Source organism: Euwallacea fornicatus, chromosome 4 (genome assembly GCF_040115645.1).
Source record: "Euwallacea fornicatus isolate EFF26 chromosome 4, ASM4011564v1, whole genome shotgun sequence".
Lineage (NCBI taxonomy): Eukaryota > Metazoa > Arthropoda > Insecta > Coleoptera > Curculionidae > Euwallacea > Euwallacea fornicatus.
The window spans coordinates 4,668,380-4,695,795 of NC_089544.1; the positions used below are offsets into that span (position 1 = coordinate 4,668,380).

Genomic DNA, 27,416 nt, shown 5'->3' on the forward strand with positions numbered 1-27,416 from the left:
TCGATTTAATTGGTTCTTGTGTAGTACTGTTCACAGTATAAAGAACTTTGAGGTAAACGAATACCGGAATTTAGAAAAATTAAATTCTGTTAGTGTACTTCAACAATTGAAACATTGATGAGTTTTGGAAAGACATTTTTCCAATCTAAAACGTATTTCGCTTCCATATTTCAACCGAATTTAAGTAAAATAGAAGTTGGTCGCCAGTTGATTTGGATTACTCCAACAATTTCCTGATGAATGGTGAATTGAGAGGCGATATCTGTTCCATATCTATCTTCAAACGGAGCGAAGCGAGTTTCACTTTCTTAGAAAAATCTAAACATTGATAAAAAAAAACTCAGATTTCAAACTTTATGTCATTTGACGTATATTATCAACGTAATTATCTCAAAAACTATTAAAGGTATTGTTCAGAATTACATACGGAACGTAAGAGAGTAAGGTTCAGAGTGTTTGATAAACAAGACACATGGTATGTATTTGTGAACAAGACAAATATTGGGTGTTCCAATCACGGTTAACTGATGATCTAAACAGTGCAAAATATATAGTTTTTCAGGTTCTTATGTATACAGAATTATTGGGGGTTGGTAGGGCAATAACTTTCGTAAATTTAGCCAATAATTGAGAACATCATTTTGAACAAAAAATTTCCTTACAACAGGAATTGAAAATCTAATAGTTTCTTACAAAAAAAGTGTTAAAGATGGTGCTTGAAAAGCTATGATAAGCTTAAAATTTTAATAAAATGATGAAAAACGTATTTGACACATGTTGTTTGACGTGTAACAAAAAAGTGAAAATTATTCCGCAATAACGTTACTGAAACAATTTAAAATTTAATTAATAATTAATAAGACAACTTAAGTGATAAAAGCAAACTGAAGCGACAACGCCGCACTGAACGTGATCGACGAAACAGAGTTTGTTTTTGTTATTATTGTTTTTTGCAATTCCTCAATGCCCGATAGCTGATGATAAAACTCAACCTTTCATTAGTACACGATTTTATTCGGACATATAAACAGTACCTATGTGAAAATGTATGTATTACGTGAGTATCATGAGTTGCTTTTGATTTACGGAGAGGCGTTACAGAATTCCGAAAAAGTTGGGCGCATTTACGCTAATCGTAAAAATTTTCAGCTCGACAAATGTAATTTTCCATCGTGTGCGGAAAAATTGGTTAAAACGGTGTCGTGCGTGCATGAACTTAAATGGTGAACATTTCGAACATTTAATATAGTTAAAACAATAAAAAATTTATGTTTTTGATTGTGATGGGGGTGGTATCACATGTATAACGCAACATGTTAAGTTAATTAGAGATGACAATAATAATTTGAACGTAGGTGGCTTTTCAAAATAATAAAGTAACAACAACATAACGTTTAAATTTTAACTGCAAAAGTTGTTGGGCCCAAAAAACCCGTGTAAAAACGCATATCTAGTTAATGCGGGCATTTATGAAGGCATCGAAATTAAATAAACACGACGCGACGTTGCCAATTCTCAAAAGAAGCTTTTTATCTTTTCAAGGAAAATGGTTGTATTTACGACCCCCTTTGTACAGAATTTTTTAATTCAAAATTATGTTCTTAATCATTGGTTAAATTTACGAAAGTTAGTTACCTAACACCCTGTATAGTTTTTCTTTCTTTTTGACTTCATACCAAAATCATAAAAATATTTTTTTAATAATAGCATTAACAGGACGTAAAATTATGAAAATAGATCATTGCGGAAAACTCAAACACAAAAATTGGCTGAAAAATGTACAGATGAGACTCTACCTATAGCGTCCGTTGCCGTTACTATACGCTATTTTCGATTAACATGATTGTTATTGTCAGTTTCGTTTTATTCGACTGTCTGAATAGGTCTTTGTATATTTCTATTCTGAGTCGATGCCCTGCGGATATTCTGTCCGATAGCCTTTAAACAAGGCTCTGGGTTGCTGTAAACACGTAGGTGTTCTACCTATTCAACCAAAAAGTTGTCCTGCTGGTTTCCCACTAAGCCTGTGACCTTTTTCACTATATTAAATTATATGATAGCCTTTTTTGTTATTTCCATTACTCCAACAACGTGCAAATTACAATAGATTTTGGTTCTATGCCCTATGTTTTGACATTCTGACATTCTGCTTGGGCATATGTTTAAATGAGTTCTGCAAAAGTCACGTTTTAACAAGCGTAATAGGTGCTGTTTTGTAGTGTAGCAATAAATCATGTTTGCATGCAAACAAATTTCACTGACTCATAAAGTCCACTTGTAATACTCATATGAGCATATGAGGGTATAAATCGAAAAAAATTCTAACACTCTTGTGTGTTACGAATCTGTCATATACGTGTGTTAGAAAAAGCAAATTAATTATGGATCCAACGGAATATAATAATTATTATATTGTGTGTTGTAAATCTTGTGAGTCTGGTTTAAATACTACCTATTTTCGCCGTGCTTTATTTTAGTGGATAAATTGATGCACAAGTGGCTTGAGACAATAACGGAAATTCGCTTCAATACTGAAGAACTGATTTTAACCTTTCTAAGGGGATTAAATGTCCAAAAGCCAGCGGGGTGTCACATGTTGTTTGTATTTAAATTATTAAAAAGAAAAGAATGAAATTCTATAGATTGTGCATATAAACAAATTTTGAGCTTAAGTTATTTTTTAAAAATCTCATCTTATCATCTGTTTCGATGCTTCTAAACTGTTTCTGTTACCACAAATGTCGAGTTGAACCATTGTCAGATTAACACTCGTTCAAACGAGCTAGACATCATCCTTATTATCGAAACATTTTCCTGTTAGGCATTTATGAGTAAAGAAGAAGTGAATTGTACACTGATGTTTTCTTTCTTTACTATAACATAGGGGGACCCTTTGCAATTGGAAAAATTTGGAAATACCAAAAAGCACGTATCGTTCTTCATTCTCAACATGAACCCCAATGTTGTCGGTAGAGAAGCCTCGAATGCTGAATTACAAGAAATCAAAACTGAATATCATTAAACATCGACACGCTTCTGAAAACAAAAAGAGTCTAAAAGCTCCCTTAATAAACCAAGTTCACATAGCACTTAGAGCATTTCAACGATACATTAACACGCCCCAGTATGGCACAATAGCTGCCAACTAAACGCATGAGAAGGCAGATTTTCAAATAAAAACTTAAACCCGGAATGACATGCCGTGTGGTTCACGCTCAGCGATTTCCATTACACATTATAAGCGAAATCTTATCTCTTTTACGTCATTTTTTGTTCCAGAATGATTTCTTCATCAATAAATAAATTCTTCCCTACTGATTTTTTTAATTTGAGACATGAAGATATCACCCAATATTTCAACGAGCCCAAGAAAAACTTCGATTAATTAGATCATCGATTTTGATCAAATAGCTTAGTCGCCAGGAGTTTAAACACTCTAATATGTGTCCTGTGCCCTATAACAAAGGTCACCGACTATGCAGAGGTCTTTAAATTTTACCCCTGGACCCTCAGAAAGCATGCAATATGGAGTTGGTTAAATTGGTGTAAATTTGCGAATTTTTGTATCTAACATAATTAAAAGAGTATTCGAAAAATCCGATATTTTCAGAAATAGTTTTTATTGAATATTACTTCTCAGTAAATACATTTTCCAATTAAAAGGGTGGTGTCATCAGATTCTTAATTTGACTTTTCAGATTTTTGGAAGCACCACCTTAATTTTTTTCAATGACTACTTAATATTTTAATTATATTTTAAGACTGTTGCCTGTTCCTATCGATAAGAACTTGTGTCATTGTGTATTCCAGATGCTGCTTTTCTGAAAAATGTTTACATAAAAAATGTACTAAATAAAAGAGAAAAATGTTCGATGCAGGTTGTCCTAAGTTTTGAATGAATTTCAAAAAAAATATAAGATAAATTAAGAGTGTTTATAAAAAATTCGGTAATGTGAAATGATCCAAGCCTTTCAAAAAATTTGATAAAAAGCGATAAATTCGAGTTTAAAAAAGTGAATTTGATGATTGCTGCCAGTATTCGAAACGTCGTATTCAAAATCCGATAACTTAGTCTTGCTGAGATCAAAAAATGCCAATGATGAAGTAACATTTATTTTTAACCATATTTTGAAATAAGTTCAGAATAAAATAAAAACAATTTGAGCAAATATGGGTTTTCCCAGATTATTTCGGGAATTAATTGGAACTTTTTACACCTTGAAGCATAATTTTATTAAACAACATAATAACCTAAAAAAAATTGGAAGATGAAGAATTTGTATTCGTTAATCGTAAATAGGTATGTAGTTACTGAAAATAAGTATGGTCTGTTCCATTAGAGACAAGCTTCTATTCCAGATCAGCAAAACTATAATAATAATAATAATAAAATTTAGTGAGCACGGTATACCGATCAAGACTTGTAACCGTATGGTTTTTTTCGATTTTGTGCTTATAAACAGTATTTGGTTAAAAACAAAAAAAGAAGAGATTACTAAAAATAATCAAAGACAGTTTGTGAGCTCAAAATCGAAAACAAACCAACTTCCTAGCAATAAACAAGTTTTTTCATTGTTTACGTACTATTTAACTGAGTTTGTGTTGAATTTTTTTATCAAATTTCTACCTATTTTTCTCAAATAATAATTGAGAGATTTTGAATCGCAACGCACCATTGAATATAGTTTCGAAAGACCTTTAATTTAAGATGATCAGCAGTGAGGTCAACAAATAGTATTTTTTGTCCTTTTTATTGGTAATTTTGAATTTAAAAAAATAACAGTTTGTTAAAAAGTTAAAAAGAGTGATGGAAAATTCAGAGCCTCACGGTACATTTCTGACTACCCGGAATTGTTACTTCTTCCTCTTGAAATTCAGCTATAAAAACCATTTTACTATAATTTTGTAGCACTGATTGACACTTTTCGCTACTCTTTGAAGTTGAAGACGATTTCTCCAAGCGCTTTTTGTATAGCTTTGGTTAGGAGAATAAGCTTTTATAATAGTTTCTTCTACAAGAAGTTTCTCATATCCTCATTTCCAACTCGGTTACACAAGATGCAGTGTTGTAAAATTTTAAAAACAAAAATATTAAAAATACCTCAATTAGCAAATTTTGCAATTGAAATAATTAATTACATTTATAATCTTAATAAATTCTCAGGAGTAAAAAGATTTAATGTTAATAATTGCGATTAAGCTGCTGACTACTGACTACTGATTACATTTTTGTGTAGATTTTTATCTCAATATCTGTGTTTTTCTTGCTTTGAAATAATCGATTGAAAAATAGCCCACTAAATCTCATCAATAAGGAAGTAAAACATTCTGAGATGCTTAAGTGTCTCAGATAAAGAAATCAATCTATAATTTATACACATTTATTAATATGCATCTTTATGTATGCTATAAAACTTTTTTATTTTTCAGAGAAACATTCAGTAATGTGTCCTCATTATATCGATAATCAATTTTCTCATAAAATATTAATTAATACAGTTTTAATATCACAAACAAAAAGGTAATATCGTTAAGTCAAATAAAACCGTTTCTTGCATGAGCTTTGATAGGTTCGTACAGTCAATGAATTTCCATTATAAGTCATCATTGATGTTGAGTCTTGAAAACAATACTATTAAAAAATATAGATTCTAAATTGTGTGTTATGAAATTATGTTAGATATTTATATTGGAATTTAAGTGAATTAATTTGATTTCCAGCTTAATCTCATCTATTTGAATCTATTTAGCACAAATTGGCCAAGTTCGGTGATTTATTCAGACACAAAAAAAAGGAAAGTAAACTAAAAATCAATATCAACTTCCTTACATAGGTTACACATAACTTTTTAAATATATCGTTCAGGTTGGCTTGAATATGCACGAGGTGCCAGCAAGGCCCTAGCACGGCACTGATAATTGCATGTTTTCAACTAATTTAACCCGTGGTTTAATTTGTATGGAACGTAAATGAATCTACTTTTCTAACTATGGCTAAACCGCATTTAGTGTCTTTTTTTCCTATATTTAGGTAAGTAAATGGTATTAAAAGAAAACAAAAATACATGGGTAACGAGGATAAATTCTTTCGGCTTGTAGCACTTTGTCCTGGCACTTAATTATGAAATCATGATATACTGTAACTAACAGACACTATGACAAATGAATGAACATAATTTGCTCTCAAAGGCTTGATGAACATTTAACAGTACGTAGTAGTCCACGAAGAAAGATATGACTGATTGACGATGATGCACCCCCTCACTCTAACTTAGTTGCGTGTCAATATCTGGATGACAACTGTTGAAGAGGAGGCGATGCGTGGCCCCCCCGACGTCCCGATATGAATCCTTTTAATTATATTTTTGTTGGGTCATTTGAGGTTGCTAGATTATGAAACGGCAATTCCCAGTGAAGAGGATCTGACAAAGAGGATATTTGAGTCATGTGCCATCATTTGAAAGATTCTAAAAAGTTCGTCAACTGATATTAAAACGAATGGAATGAATGACGCTCTGTGGAATAATTCCTCGTCATTTTATTTTCTTGCAGTATGAATACCTTTTACTCTTGCTTTATGTGAGTTTACGTTTAAAAAGTGTGCGGTAGTAAACTAATGAAGATCAGCTTCGATACACCCTCAAAATGAATGTCGATGTTAGCGGATTTTTTTTTTAATTTTCGAAAAGCAGCACACCTCAACAACCGACCCCCATAACACATTTTTGGTTATCACTTGGTATACACAATGCTACATTTTCATGTTCACACTACAAGAATTTTCTTTAATATCAGATATTCAGATGGGAAACTTTTTCCATTTAGGCGATGCTCTGGCTCTCATAATAACGAAGATCTCTCTGGTGTGAAAATAGGACACAGTATAGACAGTCGCGGCTAGGTGCTTACTGAATCGAATTTGGACCTGAATTTTTTTAATTCGTGCATTAATGAAAAGTTGTGCGTATTAATGTGCCACCATCGGAAAATAATTATTTTCCACTTATACAGGGCTTTATTACGAGAATATCATACAACGTCACGATTCTCTTCTTCTTAATTCAATCTCACCCCAATGTTCCAATACATCGACTATCCAATACTTTTTAATTTGGAGGCATTAAGTTCTAAGGAACGGGCGCGTTTATAAGCTAAAATTAATTACAACTCTTTCCGTTCATTCCAAATTCGTACATTTAACGAGTTAAATTATTTCTAGAGCCAAGTTAAATTGAAATTAAGGCGACTGGGGTGGCAAACATTCACAACACATCCAGGATCTTATTTCTGCAATTATCGTTAAATTTCTGAGAATATGAAATGAACAAGAGCTTGAGTGTGAGTAATTCCCGATATGAATTTGATAATTGATGAAAAGCTCGCTTTTAACTTCTATGCCTCTTCAGTAGCGCCTCAATATAGAGCAATTTAGAAAACTTTCATAATTAATAATGACAGAATTAAGGCAGAAGAAGCGACTACTTTTCGACGATTGCCAAAGCCGAATTATTAAAGCTGAATGTAGTAAGGGGGTGGTTTGAGATAAGAGTAAGATGGTGAATTTTAGGACGCCAATGATCGCACAAATTAGTCTATAAGTTTGAAGTGTGTATATGTTATAAGTTAGCATTTCCAGGCAGCGAATGCCAGCGATACAAAGCACCATGTAAGCATTTCAATTCCTCGGCACAAAGCATAAGAGTTACTTTACTGTAACTCTCTGACGCTTCTTGATTTGATGACTTAAACGCTAATGTTTGCGTGCCTTGTTCCTCTCCACATTGTTTTTGCTATTATATTTTGACAAACCCCTCTTATATGAGCTTTCGCCGAATACGTTTGCTTACATATTAACTCGCTAAGTTCGTAGGTGGTTGAATGCCAGTGTGAGAGGTTGGAATTTACGGGCCTTGGCGTGTGTATAGAGGATTTCATATTCTTGCGAGATAAATGGACCGTACTTGAGATCCCAACGAAATTTATCGTTAGGTCCTGAGTTGGGATTTCATATTTGCATTTACTCTTTGGGTATTGAGTTTCGACCTCAATTTCTACCCGGAAACGGAATTTTTGGGCAACCTTGCGGATTTCATTGGAACAGCGTGGGACCGCGAGGGTCTTAATCTACTACAAGCCAAGGATCATATTTTCGGTCACAAATAAAATTAATGTGACATCTACGATAGTTTTATCATATCGGGCCTCCCCGCTCGCCCGACACGAATCTCTGCGATTAATTTTTGTGGGGTGACTTATCCATTTGTTGCATGTGTTGACTTTGACGCGGATTTCAAATCCGAATGTCATTTTTTACTGCATTTTTTCAATTATCTCCTATATTTTGCGACCATTAATGCTTAATTCCCTTTTGTGCCTATGTTTTACGAGCTGCTGCTATCAGTCGAAGGGCTGCAACCAGATTTGCATGCCAATTTTGTAATTTTATTATGTGAAGAATAAATATTCGTTTGAACTACAGTTGTGGACAAAAACATTGAATATTTTTTGAAATAACATTTTCTTGATAATCATTTTTGTTTTCGTCTTCAAAATTTGTTGATAAGGTAAAGGTATGTTCCTAAATTCACCGTACAATATCTGGCTGAGGAATGTTGTTTTTAATAAAGTCGTTGTTAAAAACAATTTTTTTCTTGGTCAAAAATATGGAACCCTATGTTGTGTTGTTGTTTATGTGGGCATCATGAGTTATTCAGTCCGATTGTATGGTACATTTTAAACGAAATATGCCAAGAAAAAGTATTTTTCGGAAGATTTTCGAAATTCAATAGTCCAAATGTGACGCGATGGCTACAACCAAAAAGAGATTGCAAAGACCTTAAAAATCAGTTAAGAGGCTGTTTCTAAAATTTTAAGAAAATTTTGCACTTATGGGGATGTAAAAGACAGTCTAAAACTGGAAAGTCCAAAAAGGAAGAATGCCATTACCGATCGACGGATTTAAAATATATCATCTGGATATCCTGGCAAGTCCTCCAGGATTATAAAGCGAGAAATCACTAACAGTGACGTCAATGTAAGCGAGCGCACTGTACGTCATCCGTTGGGCGATATGGGATTAGTAAGAAGAATTGCAGTGAAGAAGTCCTTCATTTCTAAGAACAACAGAAAAGCCAGAACTAAATTTGTTCAGGAACATTTGCTTTGGTCACCTTCAAAGTGGAGCGCTCTTCTTTTCAGTGATGAAACTAAAGTTCATATTTTTAATTCTGATGGGAAAACTTATGTTCGTCGATTTGTGGGGATTAGGTCGGATCCCAACTACCATAAACCAACAGTGAAGCATTGTGGTGGGAGCATAATGGTATGGGGATGTTTTTCGCAATCCGGCGTTGGACCATTGGTCAAAATTGAGGGAATTATGGTTTGGTTTCAATACAAAGCCATTCTCGAGACCCATACGTTGCAATTTGCCGATGAAGATATGTCTTTACTTTTGCATTTCCAACAGGACATCCATCCTAAACATTCATCCCGATTAGTAAAAAATTGGCTGCACGGTATTAATATCCCCGTATTAAAGTGGCCGTCTCAATCTCCCGACATCAATCGGATTGAGCATCTCTGGGAACACTTAAAATGAAACGTTTGAGACAGAAATGAGCCCAACCGAGATGAGTTTTGGAAAGTCCTGCAGGAAGAATGGTGAAGGTTCCTATTTTCATTTGTGAAAATTTAATCGATTCTATGCACCTTCGATGTCGGGTTATTATCGACTCGAAAGGTGTGCCACAAAATATTAGTTTATTTAAAGTTTTGTATTGATTATAATGGATTTTACGAAGTATCCTGTTCTTTTGTCCAACATAATTTATTATTATTTCTTTGTATTTGTAGAAATGAACTTATTTGGTTTTATTTATAACATTGTTAAATATATACTTGGGTTTTTGTATAATATGTTTATTTTTTAATAATCAACTATTTTGGCATAAAACTATGATATATTTACAATATTCCAAACTTTTGTCCACAACTTTACGTCGTAACATTCGCAAGTGGTCTAAAATTATTAACGGGTACTAAGAATTACTAAACCTAAGTTGAAACAAGTATGGTGAGTTTTCTTTAATATTTTTGAAACGTTCCTGGAAAAAGGTTGATCCTTGAACAATAAATATGATATTCCAGAAAGATCCCATTTAGAGAGCGCACGGCGGGTGCTTCTTTTCTGCAAAAATCCTTTCAAATATACAAATATGCAAAGATAATAAGTTACTGGAAAAAACCCTTTCAAATCATTCGCATACGCATCTGCTATGGTCGTTTTGCATTTTTGCTAATCCTTAGTTGATTGATATATGGCACCCTTTTTCTTTAAGTTGTTCACATTGATATGGGGGTACTTTCGGATAAAATCAGCGCGTCTCACTAGACAAGTGTTCCTTCGAATTGTTGTCTAAATCCTTAGAAACAGTGTCAAAAGAAAGATCTTCGACGAAAAACGTGTTTTGAATTGTTATATGACTTATCATAATAAAACTTTTTGCCGATGTCCTTCCTCTATGTATGGTCGGCAAAAGATATAAGAGAGTGGTACCAAATAATTTTAGGAGGCTTAACTAAAACATGTGTGCTTCGTCCTGAGATTTATTAATTTCATTATCAAAATTTGAACGTGCATAAGTTGATAATAGAATCAATCCGTTCAAAGTTAATGAGATCATTTTAAGCAAACATGTATATGAGGAATAGAAACGTCTTTTTTAATTAATTAATGTGGATTTATTTCTCAGCGGCGGACTTTGCGAATTTTAATTTTGTCCAAAAATATCGGGAAAAGTACAAATTTGTCGATTTTCATATTTATTTTTTCCTAAGGGTGTTTTTGAACACACAGTAAAACATAGATGACGTTTTTCCACACGCAATATGAACCTAGATGGTAAAAATACCTACGTTTGAGATATTTTTTATTGGTTCGGTAAATGCTATATCCCCGTTACTTTTAATGTTTTTTCCATATTATTGTTTTGCCGGGGTAGAATAGATGATTCACAGCTTGACATTCTTGCTGATAACCCCTTCAATAGACAAGATAGAGTCAAGTCCATTGGAAGACAAAGACAAGAAAATTGGGACTACTATAGGCCATGTTACATCAAAAAGATTTCACAGCTTGATGCTGGCGCTGGTCACTGGTGCCGAAAGCTTAGGTGCGGAGGCCAAATTCATCAGTGAGGCAACTACCCACAGGCCATACCTGGGTTTACGTATTATTATTATTACTTGATCATTCACAGCTTGATGTTCTCACTGGCAACGTCCCTTCAATAGACGAGACAGAGTCTGGTCCATTGGAAGACAAAGACAAGAAAATTGGGACTACTTTAGGTCATATTACATCACAAAATTTCACATCTTGATGCTGGCGCGGATGATTCGTGACCGAAGCTCAAGTGTGGAGACCAAATTCATCAGTAAGGCAACTGCCCACAGCCCATACTTACGTCTACGTCCTGTTATTATTATATGGTAGATAATGCACGGTTTGTGGTTCTCGCTGACAATTTCATACCAATAGAGTGGAGAGAGTCAAGACTGTTGGAAGACGAGCTTTGGGAATTTTGAGGCTCTTTCTGGAATGATTGCATCGAAACGTTTCACGGCTTGATGTTGGGGCCGGTGACTGGATCATTAATGGAGGGGCCAAACTTTAAGTCGATTTTTAATTTAGTCGTTATGTAGGTTAATGACTATACACATTTATTATTGCATTACCGAATGCTGAAAATGAAACGTATCTGTATAATCAAAAATCATTTTCTCTAACACTGCAATAAAAATTAGGCATTCCAAACATGAAATTAATTGTAAAATTAACTCATTCCATCACTTAAATTGCCAATTATTATTTCGAAATTGCAATCAACTGGCCACATCTTTCTTTTTAACTATTTTCATTTCTTTTTATTTACCTACAGGGTGTTTCACAAACATAGCGACAAACTTTCAGAAGATTTTGGGTTCATGAAAACAAATATTTAATTCGAATAAAGCTATGTTAAAAATCGCTTCCTTTTCAAGATACAGAATGTTTTGTTTTTAATTATTTTAAATATTTTAAAAACGGTTTGGGATAAGAATATAAAATTAGGGACGCGCTATGGCGGGATAAATATGCATATTCTGGAATAGGTAAAATACGTCTGCCCACATGATTGGTATCCGTGCGGCCATTCAACGGGTTATTTTTAATGAAAAAATGGAACGCCACTGATTTTTTAAATACAAATATATATTATTTTAATATTTCATTAATTCTTACTAAAGAAGCCCTCTTAGCAAGTTTTATTGCTTAAGTAGCCGTTTTTATGATAAAAATTAATTTCTCATTCCTGTGTCTACCATAAAAACCGATATAGATTTCCAAGTGCGATTTTTTTTTAATTCTTTAGGAGAAATCGATGTAATTTTCATTTAGTAGGGGTAAAAGACATGAAAACAAACAAGCCGCATCATGAAATAATAATCTTCTTCTAAAGTATGGTTCTGTTAAATTTTGAGCCATTTACACATGTAGAAACGTTGCTATGCTTCACAATGCTGCACCATAGTGAAGTCAGTTGTTTTGTCATTCTCGTGGAAACCCAACGTAATTCAATTTTAATGTTGTTGAAATATTTAAAAAATATAAAAATTGAAGAAATTAAACACTCTGCATCTTGGAAACGAAACGATTTCGGACCTCACCTTATTCAATCTAAACATATATTTTTCATGAGCTCTAAATCTTCTGAAAGTTTGTCGGTTTATTTATGAAACATCCTGTATATTTAAAGTACATAGGAGGCGCTATGGGCGGTGCGGTAAAACGTCAGTGATGGTCGTGTCGTAGTGCTGGGCAATTCATAATTTATCTAACAAGCTTTTCGCTTGAGCCTGATATTATGTATCTCATAAAAGTATTCAATTCGTTGAGGTATCACTTAAGCTGCAACGATGATACATTCCATATGAAATGGTTAGGCAGTGCCACTCTTTGAGCGGCCATAATTGGTGTTGTGTGCGCTACAAATGTGACGTCAAGGACCACATTTCTTCCCATGTTATTGCCCATATAACTTTTACCTGAACGGCAGTTAAAAGTACTGCCGGCATCGTAAATTACTTAGACCCAATAAATGAAAGTCCTGGCAACTTTACCAACATCGGAAGCGTAGAGTAATGTACTGATCAATCGGGTTTGATTCCGATGGAAATTATCTTGCAGATGAAGCTGCCATTACACCGATCTACTGGCCCCTCGTAACTCTCTGAAACGGGTTCAAAAGTATATTAATAATATATAACATTTATATCTGGAAACAATAGCGGCTTCTAGGCGATTTGACCGACTCCTTATGATTAACCATGTAAAGGCAACTTTCGTTATAACAAATTGGGCCAAATTTACATCTAATTCTGGCCACAAACATGCAAATCTTGAGGATAGCAATAGTTCATCTGCCATACAACAAAAGCATATATCACGATTTGCGATTCAGCTTAGAAAGTGAACAATAATTAAATGTAGATTTTATCCTAGTGACAGGTCGTAGGATGGTTAGCATAGGGGCCCAAAGAACGTATGGCAATTATGCCGGCAAAAAATTCTATTTACTTGCCCACGCAAACTTATATTATTCCGCAACCTCAACTTTAACAAGACACCTATCGGCACCTGAACTAACAACAATCATTTAGATTGTTACGATAATATAATTGAATTGGGTAATTAAAATGTCAGTGGAACTAAGCTTTGGTCATGTTGTGGTGCTAAGTTAACGGGTTAGGTTTTGTTAGTTTGTTGCCAATTATTATTGGTAATTTTACCATATTGCTGCAAATAACTGCAAGTTGGTGGTCCCTTTTGCTTTTACTTTATTTATTACATACGAACTTTCATAATTGTTCCATACAAACTCTTGCAAAACTTCGCATTAGGCGGATAATAATAATGTGCTGCGATGATTTCCGCAGAAATTTCAATGATTAAGTTCAGGATTTCCGACTTAATTTCGCATTTATTTAATTATGTCGATGGCGATTTAATGATGTATGACATTTGTCATTGATGTCTCGTGACAACTGGCACTAGCTGTCATTACACTGATATATGTCTGATAGCTTTCTAGGAATATCAATGTATAGAGTAGTACGTAGCGCTCCACGTTATTTTATATGAGGCTAATAAATATACCAACATTTGCAAGTAAAAAATAGAGTATTCACCGCTAGACTAGTGTCTTTTAGTTCCTAAGGCCCCCTGCGGATTAACAAATTAACTAAAAGTGATACGAATATCAACCCATCCACTTATCAGAAATATAAGGTCCCAACATTTTACTGCAATATCTAACCTCATTCATATAGAGGACAATAAATTCGTTAAAAGTTGAACGAAATATTTTCCACGAAAATGTTGTAACACGTGAAACATGATTTTTAGTTCCGCATTTTTTGACCTAACACGCATAAATACAGGATAAACCATGCAGTAGATAAATGTACTTTGTAATTTTTTTCTTATGCAACTCCATGTATATTGTGAAATTTTTTAGTTCTTCGAGAAATTCTGAACATATTTCATGTAACATACCCATGTCTAACTTCAAACAGTTTTCGAAAAAAATAATAAAAAAATTAAAATAATGGTTGAACTATTAATATTTAAAAACTAACAATACAATCTACTACAATCTAAAGTATTAATGTTCGGACTACGCCCGCAAATTTCGTGATAGTGGGAAAGCCGCAATTCAAATTCTACAAGAACCTTTCTTACTATTTGACGAGGTATTTGTTGAGCTTATTTAAATAAACCGTGTGTTTCAGATATATTCAGCGTAAATATATATTTTAGTGTAAAAAATCCTTATAGGCGAGGTCAGGTGATTTAGCAGGCCACTCTAATTGCCTCCTTCATCCAATCCATCGGTCGCAATATTATTATTATTCTATGAGTATGTTAAATAAAATATATTTAGAATTTGTCGAAGAACTCAAAAACGTCATAATATACATGGGATCCATAAGAAAAAAATTGAAAAGGTACATTTATCTACTATATAGGTAACCTTCTATACATATCCGCTACATCAAACAATGCACAAATAAAAATAATATTTGATACATATGCAAACGTGCACACATGTTCATGTTGTTTTTATTTTTCTGAACTAAAGGCATAAAAGTTACTCTGTAAGATAACGACAAGTAACATTAAATTAGATGCCCTCCGGTAAACCCTTTGTATTCGTACTATATATTGAAATAAAACGAAAGCTTCACCACGACCATAGAAAACATCTGGTGACGCGCTGATTTTTCCTTATACATTAATTACATGCAAATTCTTTCAGAGAATGTACAATCCGCCATTTTCCATCTTAATTCCCGTCTTATTCCCTTCCCTTTGTCTCATATATACGTATATACTTTCTCGGCTCACGCATTTTAAACATCGGCCCTTTCTTTCGTATTCTTAATTAGTAATTTCCCTCTCTGTCGCGTCATATTTCAAGACTAAGGCTGTTTCTCTCTCATCCGTATGGAAATCAGCGGCATCGGGCCAAGACGAAATTAAAGTTCCCCTTGCGAAAACGAAATTTTCTACACCCGTGTAAGTCTTTCATTACACATATATACGAGGAACGCTCTTTTGCATTTCGACAATGTCGATTCTTAAATATTCCTTCGGAATACTTAAGTTCATTAAGATTTTTCTTTGTTCGAAAGTTGATTTCTGTAGACACAGCTTAAAATAGTACAGCTATTGTTCGATGAGCATATAATGAAGGAGATCATCCCCGAAATCGTCAAACTGCGTTATCAATAGGAGAAAAGAATACTATGGTATGTCTTTGGCTGAGCATTAATATTTTCTGCAGAATATTATTTAAAAAGTCAACAACATCCCCTGAAAACTCTCTTCATCTATCTAATATCTCGTTCTACATCACCAAAGATGTACAGGAGGAGAAATTCTGGTGGTTTTAGAAAGTCGGCGACCCGAAATATTTGATTATATGAAGTTTTAAACTGCCCAAGTAACGCATATTTTCGATTTTCAGCAATAAGTCAGTTATCGCAACAAAGACTCTCACCATCTAGTTGTTAAAACCTATTGCCATTTTCGGGACTATTGGATGCATTTTACTGAGATATGCAATAGTGGTAACTATTGCACACTTAAACATTGAAAGTCTTGGGAAAAGGACAAATTTATCGATAGTCTCAGTGGGGATCGGAAAGCGAATAGTCCACCTCAATGGACGTGCGAACCTCAGGTCCTCCTAACAACAATGAATTGAATCTTCGATTTTGCCTTTGGATATCTGAGCGGACTAAACCTCCTGGGAGTACTTGGAAACCCCAAGAACTTTTGTTAACTATTAGGGGTAATTTAGGATTTCCAAAGACAGTGAAATGCAACGAAGTAAATTTCAGTAATTAACAACACATTGAATTCAAGAAAAAAGAAGGAGAATTTCATGGAAAGTTTGAGTTGGGGTCAAAAAGTGAGCAGTGGAACAGGTATCAATCGTGGACATACGGACTTTGGAGGCCTAATGCTCAACGACCAGGAGATACCCAGTAATCTAAAAAGCAACCAAGTATAGTTTTTGTAAGTACTTGCGAATTGAAAGTTACGAAAAAAGTATAATTTTATGGAGAGTTTGCGTCTAAATTAGGAAGTGAACAGTTGGGAGGCATACGTGTGGTCATAGGCAAACCTGTGGGTCCTCCCCTTCCTCTCAAACCAAAAACAGACATTTTCGAGTGATAAAAGTCAGATGTCCCGGGGGTATGTGGGAACACGACCGATCTTACATAACGATTTGAGGTACTTATTCACATAAACTAGAAGCAAAATACAATTTTAAAACCGGAACCTTTCCTCATAATAAAACAGCAACCTAGCTCAAAGAAATATTTATCGTCGATTTAAGATGCAAAAATGAGATGCAATATTTTGCCTTTGAGCGGAATCAAGTTTAAAAGCAAAAAATAAGAATCTCTACCGTCCGATTTTCAGCATATTAATGAGAATAATTTATATATCTCAGGAAGAGCAGTGCATACAACCCTGGAATAATTATCAACCCGGCACAAGAAAACATTGATTGCTCACGAAGAAGTGCGGGAGAATGAAATAAAGAAAGGGGGATGGAAGAGGGACGGGTGGCGGTATTTTTATGAATATACATACGTAATTTCAAACCTTAATTACTAAGATATCCTTCTAGGCAAGATTAATTGTAACTCTCTAGATTAGAAATGTTACAGATTACAACCCCCACTAATTGTGGGATAAAGAGTCATTGAACGCCTATCACGGTGCCAATATGTAAATTTTAATTTAAAAAATCGTTATATCGGAGGTAGACTGGTACATGTCAAGAATAATGGTTTATGTTGCGGAGAGCTGAATCTTTGGAATACGGCTCTGTCTGAAGGAGATGGCGAAGAGCGAAGTGTATATAAGTAAGGAAAAAGGGCGCAGTTAAAACAGGCTCGCATCGATTAAAAATTCCTTTCGATTAATAATTGAGAATCTTCTTTGGTGAGTGTACAGAAAGGGGTTGATGGAGATGAGGGGAGGGGATAAGCGCGAAGGCTCGCGCGAGACGCAGGGGGAGAGATTAAATGTAGTCAGTGTGTGTAGGAGGAAAAAACAGCGGGAACGAAATTAAGAATACGACGGTTTGATGGAATTATGCTTAGATGAACGAATAGGTAATCCGAAAAGGGTGTTTTAAAGGGTGTATCGTAGACATTATTCCGAAAAACTGGCAGCTGCTAAAAATACGAAATTAGTGTTTTAGGTGACACTAAATGTTTGATAATAATTGGTATTTTTGATTAAGGCCGTCAATGATGCTAAATTTATTAAGCACCACTAAGCATACAGACACGTTATTACCTTCTTGTGTGGTTTCTATAATAGAAGTGCCATACCGGTGTGTAGTTACGTCCTTATACCTATCGATGGTTGTTTCAAATTTCCCTAGAAGAAAATACCAGCATTTTTAGTGATTTTTTAACAAAACAAATAAAAATGTTTTAACCCGTCAGGAAAAGCATAGTTTAGTGTAAAGAATGAAATTTTAATGCGACACGAATTCTACAAAGTAGCATTTTGCTATATTTCATCTATAGAACTCTAGCGAATTTTGCTATTATGGGTCCTCATTGCTGAGGCGGGAAACGGAAATTCAGTAGGAAAAAAGGAAAATCAAGGCACAGATTTTGAAAATTTATATCTCGAGAACTCAATGTACTACCAAATTGGTACTTTTCTCGACTTGAACGATAAATCTTGGTCTTGGATGGAAAAATTCATGAGGGTCTCTTAATGATAATAGAGACTACCGGTTGGGGGGCTGTTGAACAGGCCAGCTCAGGTTACTCAGTTACTGAAGTTACAAAGATATTCGCATTCGCTGACAATGTCTGTACAATCTATGCTATTTCTGGAGGATAAAATTCTGGCATATGGATGTCCGGCAAAACTGCAACAATCACAAAGTTCTGTCAGAAGTGTATCGATAGCATTAGCATTTTTTTTTATATCAATTGAGTTCAAAATCAATTTGAAATTCAATCGATCGAGTTTAATAGTTTAAAGGAGTCCACCGTTACTTTTTGGGAATAGATTCATTCGTTATTCATTTCAATAATATATGGCGTATAATAATTACTAGGAACGTACTAATCGTAAAGACATAACGGAGGGAAGAAAATAATGATGAATATCGTCCTCAAAACAATAATTATAGGTATGGTGTCCATCAGTCTTAACTTAATTAATTATTGAAATTGCGTTTAAGAGTGTTTTTCTGGAGAATATTTTTATACACATCAATTTACAGGTGTCCATTACCACTTCAGTGCCTTCTTACCCAAAAACGCAGCATAAAATTTAAAATCTGAAAATGCCGCAGTGATAGAGAACAATACACATCCATTGTTCAATCACAACTTATTTCTCTATATGCCTAAGCACAATGCACACAGCCGCAGAAACATACATTTATGTATATGTATTTATGTATATGTAATGCCAAACAAAACGGCTGTAACTTCTTCACGCAACATTGCCCCATGCATAATATGCATCTTTGAATGGGAAGCGGGAATTAACTACACTGTTTTCATACAAGGGAGGACTTGAATCACTATACTCCATCATATCGGGCTTAATCTCAGCTAGATCATACCGTATGTGCTATGCAGGCATAATCTTGAGTATGGTCTAATAATAGTTGTTTCAATGTTTGAATTAAAATTTTAAGTGGTTAGACAAATAATGGGCCCCTGGCGAGATATAGGTTTTAGATATAAGGAAGTTGTTAATCTTGTTAATAGTGGAGAATTATCCGATATCTAGGTTGTGAGGAATTAGTGATGGCGTAAGAGTAATTTCCTTGCGGCCCTCGTAAGTCGTCTGTGAACTCCCGAAGCCTTCTCCAAACACTACGTAGGAACGCTTTTCTTATTTCGCCTTTGGTATACGGCGAAGAATTCGCGAGCTATTTTATTTAAATGCAATCTTGTATTGATTAAAAAGGCCAGGAAAGCACGAATGTTTTCACAACCCCTTTAAAGTTCATGTGAACGAATTAAAACTTGTTTTCTGCCTCTTCCACAACATGCCTTATACTTAATTAAACGGCTTTTGATATAAGGAAAAACTCCGCAGAAATTCCGAATGGATAGTATCGGGAAATATTTTTGGATGCTGCTTTAGAAGTTTCGAGAATTTTAGCCAAGAATTTCGGTATATTAGCTGAAAAGTAGTGGAGTTTAGAGGTTCTCGCAGATTACCATTCGGAGCAGTAAGAGGCACTTAGGTAAAGATATTTTAGCGTTTTGCACGTTATCCCGTCGTTTTTTAATCCCCATTGGTACCTCCTTTTTTTTTATAGAAGAACTGAGAAGAGAACTTTTTTCATATGCTTTGTATATCATCGTCAACCAAATATTTCATTTTCCTCCTTTCGTTGCAAACATTTTCCAAGAGTTTAATAATTACCTGCAATTCTCTTTCTTACCATATTTTGTCATTAAATCATTATCCCATTATATAATATTTGTACAATATTTTGCCTTCTGCATGCATACATTGTGCAATTTGCCATTGGGTAGCAATAACGAAATAATCTGAAAAGTACATTCACCATTTTGTCGTGATTGCTTCGCCAACGTTACGTTGACAAGGTCTTACGGAGGGCCGAACGCCTCCCTCCCCAGTCAGGCAGGTTAAACTGTTCAGCCCGTTCTAATCAGAATTGCGGCGCAAAAGACGGTTAACCTGAACTGCAACCAGTCTAGTCAGATGGCAAACATCGTTCAGTCCTCCATTCGTTTGACTACCTAATTTTAGACATAAGATATACTACCATGCTAGAAACCTCGTTCATGTTTTGATTTTCTAGTCCAGGTTAAAGGTTTTTATTATTTGTCAATCAGGTTGCCTGACAGGGTGCTTTCAGAGGAGGAGCATGGTTTTTAACTTCGTTTCCACCAGACAGCTTAGATCGATAGTTAATAAGATTCGGAGACTGCATTATGCAAGAGTTTTAAGTGATAGATCGGGCATAGTCAACTGATCTATGTCATATAGTTCCCGAAACTCAATGTTTTTTTTTTTTGGCCGATATTTCATGAATTAAATGAATGTATGTGTGTGGTGATTAACTACAAATCCCGTTTAACCTTAAACTTGTTTGTTACTTATCCGATTACGAGAAACGGTTTTCTCATATATCTCATGAATAAGGTTCGCACATTTATGACAACCCATGCACGCCCACCATCGAGTCTGTCATACAGCTTATGCGCCACCCAGGCTGTTATCCAGTGTTTTTTTTTCTTGCCCCGTTGCCAGAAATTAGCAGGAGGTTTGACAATTACTTATAATTAACTTTTTGATCATACTTTATCATTGAATTATTATTTCTATTGTATTTTTATAATTTTTTGTCTTCTCTATATTGGTCTAAAGTAGATAGCAGCTATATGGCATGGGACAAGAACAACCAGATAATCTAAGACGCATATTCACCATTTCGTCAAAATCGATTCGTTGACGCTGTTTTGAGGCTGATGGAAGATCGTTTCTAAATTCGTTATTCTTTTTCAGACTTACTGCTTCGTAAATTCATTGCTTCGCGTCTTATTTAAATCCAATGACACTTTTAGCCTGCCGCAATTCAATTTCTTCCACTTGTCCGAACCAAGCATCAAGTTCTATGTCAACTTAATTGAAGAGAATAATGTAAATTTTTAAGGTCACAAACGTCATCAATAGAACTCTTTGATACCTGGCACTGGCCCACTATTACGATAACTTCACCTAAATCATTTATTTGGGGGATGTTTGTCCGTCTATAAAATAAGGCGCCCAAATTTGTAAATTTTGGTTTCGAAATTCTATTAAGTTATCGGTAGTGCTTGCACTATTATCGGTCTTTCACAGTCCAATAAGGACCTCTCCATGGTCATGTAAACTATTGTAACATTAATTTTATACTGTTGAACCTATGACTTGACCGCGACCGCTAAAAGAAAAAATGTAATATACATAGTGTTTCATAAACATACCCCCAAACATTCAGGGACTATAGAGGTCTTAAAAACAAATATTTAAATGGAATAAAGTTAGATCCGAAATCGCTTTGTTCTCAAGATAGAGTGTTTAAGTTCTTATTATTTTTTATTTTTTTAAATATTTGAGAAACGGTTTGTATAAGGATATAAAATTAGGAACTCAGTATGAAGGTATAAATTTGTATGTTCGGTAGTAAGTAGAATTTTACCACCTACACCAGTGGCCAATCGTTTCACCATCCAACGTTTCTATATATGTAAATGGCTTAGAATTTAACATACTTTGAAGAAGACTATTATTTTACTATGAGCCATGTTTCACACATGCCTTCATGTCCTCTATCCCTACTAACCGAACATTTTTCTAGAGAATTAAATAAAAAATCGCACTTCGAAACCTATACCGATTTTTTGGTAGGCGCAGGAATGGGGAATTGTTTTTTATCTCGAAAACGGCTTCCTGAACAACAAAACACTATGAAGCCGTTTTTTAAATTAAAAATTAATGAAATATAAAAAAGTATATATTTATATTAAACAAAGTCAGGGGCGTACAGTTTTTTGGCATTAAGCCGCATGGACGCCGCTAGATGGAAATATTCTACCCACTCAAGAATATGTATATTTATCTCTCCCTTGTGTGTCCCTAAGTTTATGTCTCTATCCCAAACCGTTTTTGAAATATTTAAAAAATGAAATAAAAAGAAATGAAACGCTCCGTATCTTGGAAACTGAGCGATTTCGGACCTAACTTTATTCGATCTAAATATTTGAGATTAAGAGCTCTCCGCCTCTTGAAAGTTCGTCGGTATGTTTATGAAACACCCTGTACAAATTTCCTCGCGAGTGTAAGAGTTTTGTATTGGCGAAACACATATTTATCTTTAGAAATGAGATTTGAAGAACACCTGAACTACATGAAAAATAGAGACTTTAATATATCCGATATATGTCAGCATGCCTTTGATAATGATCACAGAATTAAATGCAATAGTGCCTGCAGAGTTAGCAGGAAACCATTGTTAAACAAGTGTAAGATCAAAGACGGGCCATATATTTTAGTTAATAGAATATAGGCTATGTAAAAAGATAAGTTTAAGCAGGTACAATGATAAAACACCAACCACTTCCCTCAAATCAACTTTCCGGGAAGACATCATCGCTCATGTGAAAAATCGTCTTCCCTACTGTCATTCCTTAGCGATAGAGAAGAGGACTTTCAGAGTGTTTCACACATTTTAGATATTTACATCATATTCAGTTGGGTCCCCATCATTCCCATCATTTCAATCGAATGTCCATTTTCGGTTTTCTACTCATTTTTCTCAGATTCCGAAGACAGCGGCAGTTTTAGCTCTGATCCCTCAACAAGGGTGTTCGGCCCAGCCCTTAGGAAAGGGAGGATAGTGTGCGATTACATCGCCACAACACGCCCCACCGATGTGTGGGGCGTTATTACTAAAAATTAAAAAAAAAAGGTGATTATTTTTGTAATGGAGGTTTCCATTATTCATTCGTAAAAATACCTTCTACGATATTTCCAGTTTTCCCCACCACTATGCTTTGCAAATTCATATGACGTCGTCCCCTCCCCTGGACGTTCGGACCTTAATTCTGGACTAAGAGTCCTCATTCCTTAATTAAAGAATGAAAAATATACATTAATTAGGATTGGAAATGTTTATCTTTTCAAGAAGCCCGTCATACGAAATGCAAATTAGCCAGCGAAAAAACTACTTAAACAGGGAGACGTTCGTATACGTTCCGTCCTAATTTCTTCTTTTCTTTTTGGCAGAGCCCGGGCGTATAAAATCCGCAGAGCTCGCAACCTTCGTCTCTCCCCCTTCCTACCCCCACCCCCACTTCAATGTCTCATACGCGACTTGATAATTAACAAAAAAATCGTTATCGCGGACGACCGTGCATAAACGAAGGTTCTCTCCTTACGTCCCGTCTTACCTCCCGACCCCGCTCTTCTTTTCGCCCGGCACAACAGTGGCGTAACGAGTTTTTTAATTGCTAATTACGATTTTAAATTGAGTAAAATCAACCAGCGAAGTTCAAGCACTATTGCATCATCAGTCTTCCACTAAACAATTTACATGAAAGCGAGCTGCAATCTTACTCTTGCAATGTTGCAATTTTTTTTGAATTCACTGCGTATGAGTGCCGATTATAAATCTCACTAGCGTTCTCAAATAATAATTGTCTTGACTGCTATGCAAAATGTCCTTAGGGTAAAAATATGGAATCGGCCGAAGCATTAGTGAACCAGTCCTTGAGACCTTAAAACCACCTTAGGGCTATTGTCGGGAGGAAAAAAGCCTTTTTAATTAAGCTAATAATCTCAAAAAGCTTACACACAAAATATTTCTAGCCAGTTATTTTCAATTCCAATTGTAAACTCAAAACAATTTTTTAAATCATCGAACGCTACTGATTCCATCGAGGTCTCCGTTTTCTTTTCTCCCCTTTCTCACATACGCGCTCTCGGGAACCCCGGGCCTGATTGTCATTAGGGCCGGGGGAGAGTTTTAATAAGAAAGTATTGATGTTTTACGTTTTTAATTTATGCATGTATTCTTACTGCTGCTCAACGTCGTCGTCAAGGGATGGAAACTTAATTCCCCCGCGACAGTGGCGTAAGTTCTTTTAATGAAACATTTTTCATTAGGGCCGCCGATCCCATGTAATATCGTTTATTCCCAGCGACACATTTTTAGCACAATTTCGAAACTGAGTGAGATTTGCAAAAACCGAGAATAAGAGCTCTCTAGCAATGCTTCCTAATCTAATTAGTCTCAATTTCCTTTGAGTAGGTAATTACGGACTGTGCACGTCATTTCCCATAGTTATTTCAATTTTCCTTAAGTATTGTAGTGATTGATACATGGAAGTGTGTGTGTTCGCGGAAAATTTTCTCATCACCTGAAGGAAGAACAAAAAGGGAAACATCTCGCAATATTGAAATAATTGGGTATCACGTGTTCGCTACGCCGATTACAAAGTACATCTCTTGTACTTGAGGATTGTTGAATAATCGAACTAGACGTTTATAATAATTTGATTGATGAATTGATTGAACCTTATCTATACTTCCGAAATTTTTCATTTTCACTCGGCACATTTTTCCGATACTGTTGTAAACTGCTACATTTCCGGTTTTTCTACAGATCGTTTTTCAATCTAGAATCGACAAATTCTCGACTTGTTTTCAGCATATGAAAATTGAAATAGCATAGTAGTATAATGTGAAAACTATTAGTATTACGTGGAAAAAAACAGAAGACTTTTTCTGTCTTCATTTCTCCGCACACCCATCTTTTCACTTGAAAAGTGCTTAAAGAGTATGAAAAGTAAACTATCACTCACATAGAGAGCAACTAATTAATAATTTAGAATAAGCATGTTTCAAAAAAAAATTATTTTTAGAATTAATAAAATATATTTATTGTTTGTCCAAATATTGTAAAGATACAAATATATTTTTAATAAATTTTGTTTTTTTTTCAGACCATTTGGTTTTTCTTAGAATTCATATGTAGAACAACCCATTTTTTTAGTTACATTATTGTACGATATCGACTTTAGAACTCACAGTATTGACTGAAAAATATTTCAAGATGCCAAGACATGTATCATATCAGTTAAAAGTAGTAAAAAACAGTATAAAATTGTAAAAGATCTAAATCTAAATGAATCAATAATATCAAGGGTAATATCTAATTTTAAAAATAAAGGAAACTTTGATAAAATTTCGAAATGTGGCCGAGAACGAAAAACTGATAAAGTGTTGGAGAGAAGAATTAAAATTTTATCCATCCAGAATCCATTCAAGGGTGCCACTTGCATACGACAAGAGTTGTGTTTCAGTATCAGTAAGTACCATGAAATTATTATTAAAAAGCGTTGGTTTTTATAGGAGAAAATCGGCAAAGAAGCCTTTCATCTCAAAGAAAAATAGAAAGGCTAGATAGCGTTTTGTGAAAGAGCATGTGAATTGGTCATATGAAAAATGGAAAATTCTTCCTCTCTCAGATGAAAGTCAATTTAAACTGTTCGAATCAAACAGACTTTGTTGGGCCAGAAGCCGAATTAATGAACGGTTTAATCTAAAATATACTAAATCGACAATTAAACATGAACTTAGCGATATTATAGTTTGGGGGTTCTGCGGAGGGGTTGGCCTAGGTCCATTAGTAAAAATTGATGGTATTCTGAATCGATATGTTTAAAAAAAAATCTGAAAAATCACATGTCGCCCTGGGCAGAAGAAAATGTTGTCATTCGGACACGTCGATGACCCGAATCATACCTTTAAATTAATTAAAGAATTAATTAAAGAGTGGATAACCGTATATAACTTTGATATTATGATATGGCCGGTTCAAAGCCCCAGTCTGAATCCCATAGAGAATATTTGGGATGAAATTGATAAAACAATTGATGAGAAAAGAATAATAAACATTGCGAATTTGTTCAAAGAAGTTCAAAATATTTGGAACTCAATATCTGAAAATTATACTGAAAAATTATTGAAGTCAATAAACAATAGATGTGGGCAAATAATAAAAAATAACGGATGCGTTACTAGAAACTAAATAAAAGATTTAATTGCTAGGGAAAATATAAGAAATGTTTTCGTTGTTCTAATTTTGAGCCATATATCTAGATTTTTTATTTAGAGTTTAAAAGTATTTAACCCATAAACCTTAACAATAATATATTTATTTTTAATTTGAAAAGATTATATTAAATTCATGTTGTAATAGAAGAAAAATCGAAATAAAAAAAATTTCTCTACACGTGAGCAATATGTACATGAACCTTTCAAACGTAAAAACACAGGGTGTTCCACTAGAGAACTGTTAATATTATCGGTCGATCATGGCCTAATCGCGGTCTAATCACAGTCAGGTCAAATATTGTAAAACTTATTTTATTTTGTTTATAATATTCGCGTGCAAGGTATGATCAGATATGAATTGATTTTAAATCGGCCAAGAAAAATTCACAATTACCACCATTTAAATAAAAATTTGAATTAATTGAATCACATCAGTTTTGTCGGACCGTTTTCATTATGGGTCTAAAAATGTCTTTAATTTTAAGTGCCTTTGATTATTCGAATATTGTTATGAATATAGAAATAGAGGAACAAGTCGGAAATGAAATTGTTTATCAAACTACCGTATTGTTTATACGGCTTATGTAAATTTCACAAAACTGAAGCCAACTGAACGATAATTGTGCAATTTTTACTTAAACCGTGTCTCTAAAGTTTAACCATTTCCATACTTTTCAAAGGCACTGCATGCTTAATTTGCAAACAAATGACGACAACAAGCTCAAAATAAAATAAACAATCATGTAATATATTTACATTTTTGTACGGTGCAGTCTTATAAAATATGTTAATAAATAATTTGTCAATAAACGTATAAAAGAATCAAAGGTAATACAAATACTATTGCAGCCATCAAGGCTAGGAGTTTTTTAATTAACCTGAAAAGTTGTAGGTACATTGCTGGCTCACAAGTTGTTGGAGTTATTTTTCTCTAGGATTATTGTCTAATTGCCTTCTGGGAATCTAGATTTCATTGGTGCTTTTTAAGTATTTTATTAATAAAAAGAACAAAACCTCATAAAAAGCAGTAATAACATATTACGTATATACCAAGCTTTTGAAGTGCATCGTCATGCTCCGAACGCTAAGTTTAAATCACAAGGCGGGCAGCGGCTAGTGATCTAAGATGCGAAGCTCATAGACATTCCATAACGGCAGTATGTATACGATTGCA

The 27,416-nt window shown here is 34.4% G+C and overlaps 1 protein-coding gene and 1 long non-coding RNA gene across 3 annotated transcripts in view; one reads left to right on the forward strand and one right to left on the reverse strand.

The window, feature by feature from the left end:
• Window positions 1-27,416, reverse strand: part of lov (jim lovell) — a 127,445-nt gene that overhangs the window by 62,329 nt on the left and 37,700 nt on the right. The gene's annotated exons all lie outside the window — the stretch shown is intronic.
• Window positions 1-27,416, forward strand: part of LOC136338985 (uncharacterized) — a 206,354-nt gene that overhangs the window by 34,299 nt on the left and 144,639 nt on the right. Inside the window, exon 1 of one of the 2 annotated variants that reach the window (XR_010732049.1) lies at window positions 988-1,351. The exons of the other annotated variant lie outside the window; for it this stretch is intronic. This is a non-coding gene — a long non-coding RNA (uncharacterized lncRNA). Of the gene's footprint in view, window positions 1-987; window positions 1,352-27,416 lie in introns of those variants that run through there. 2 annotated transcript variants of the gene reach the window in all.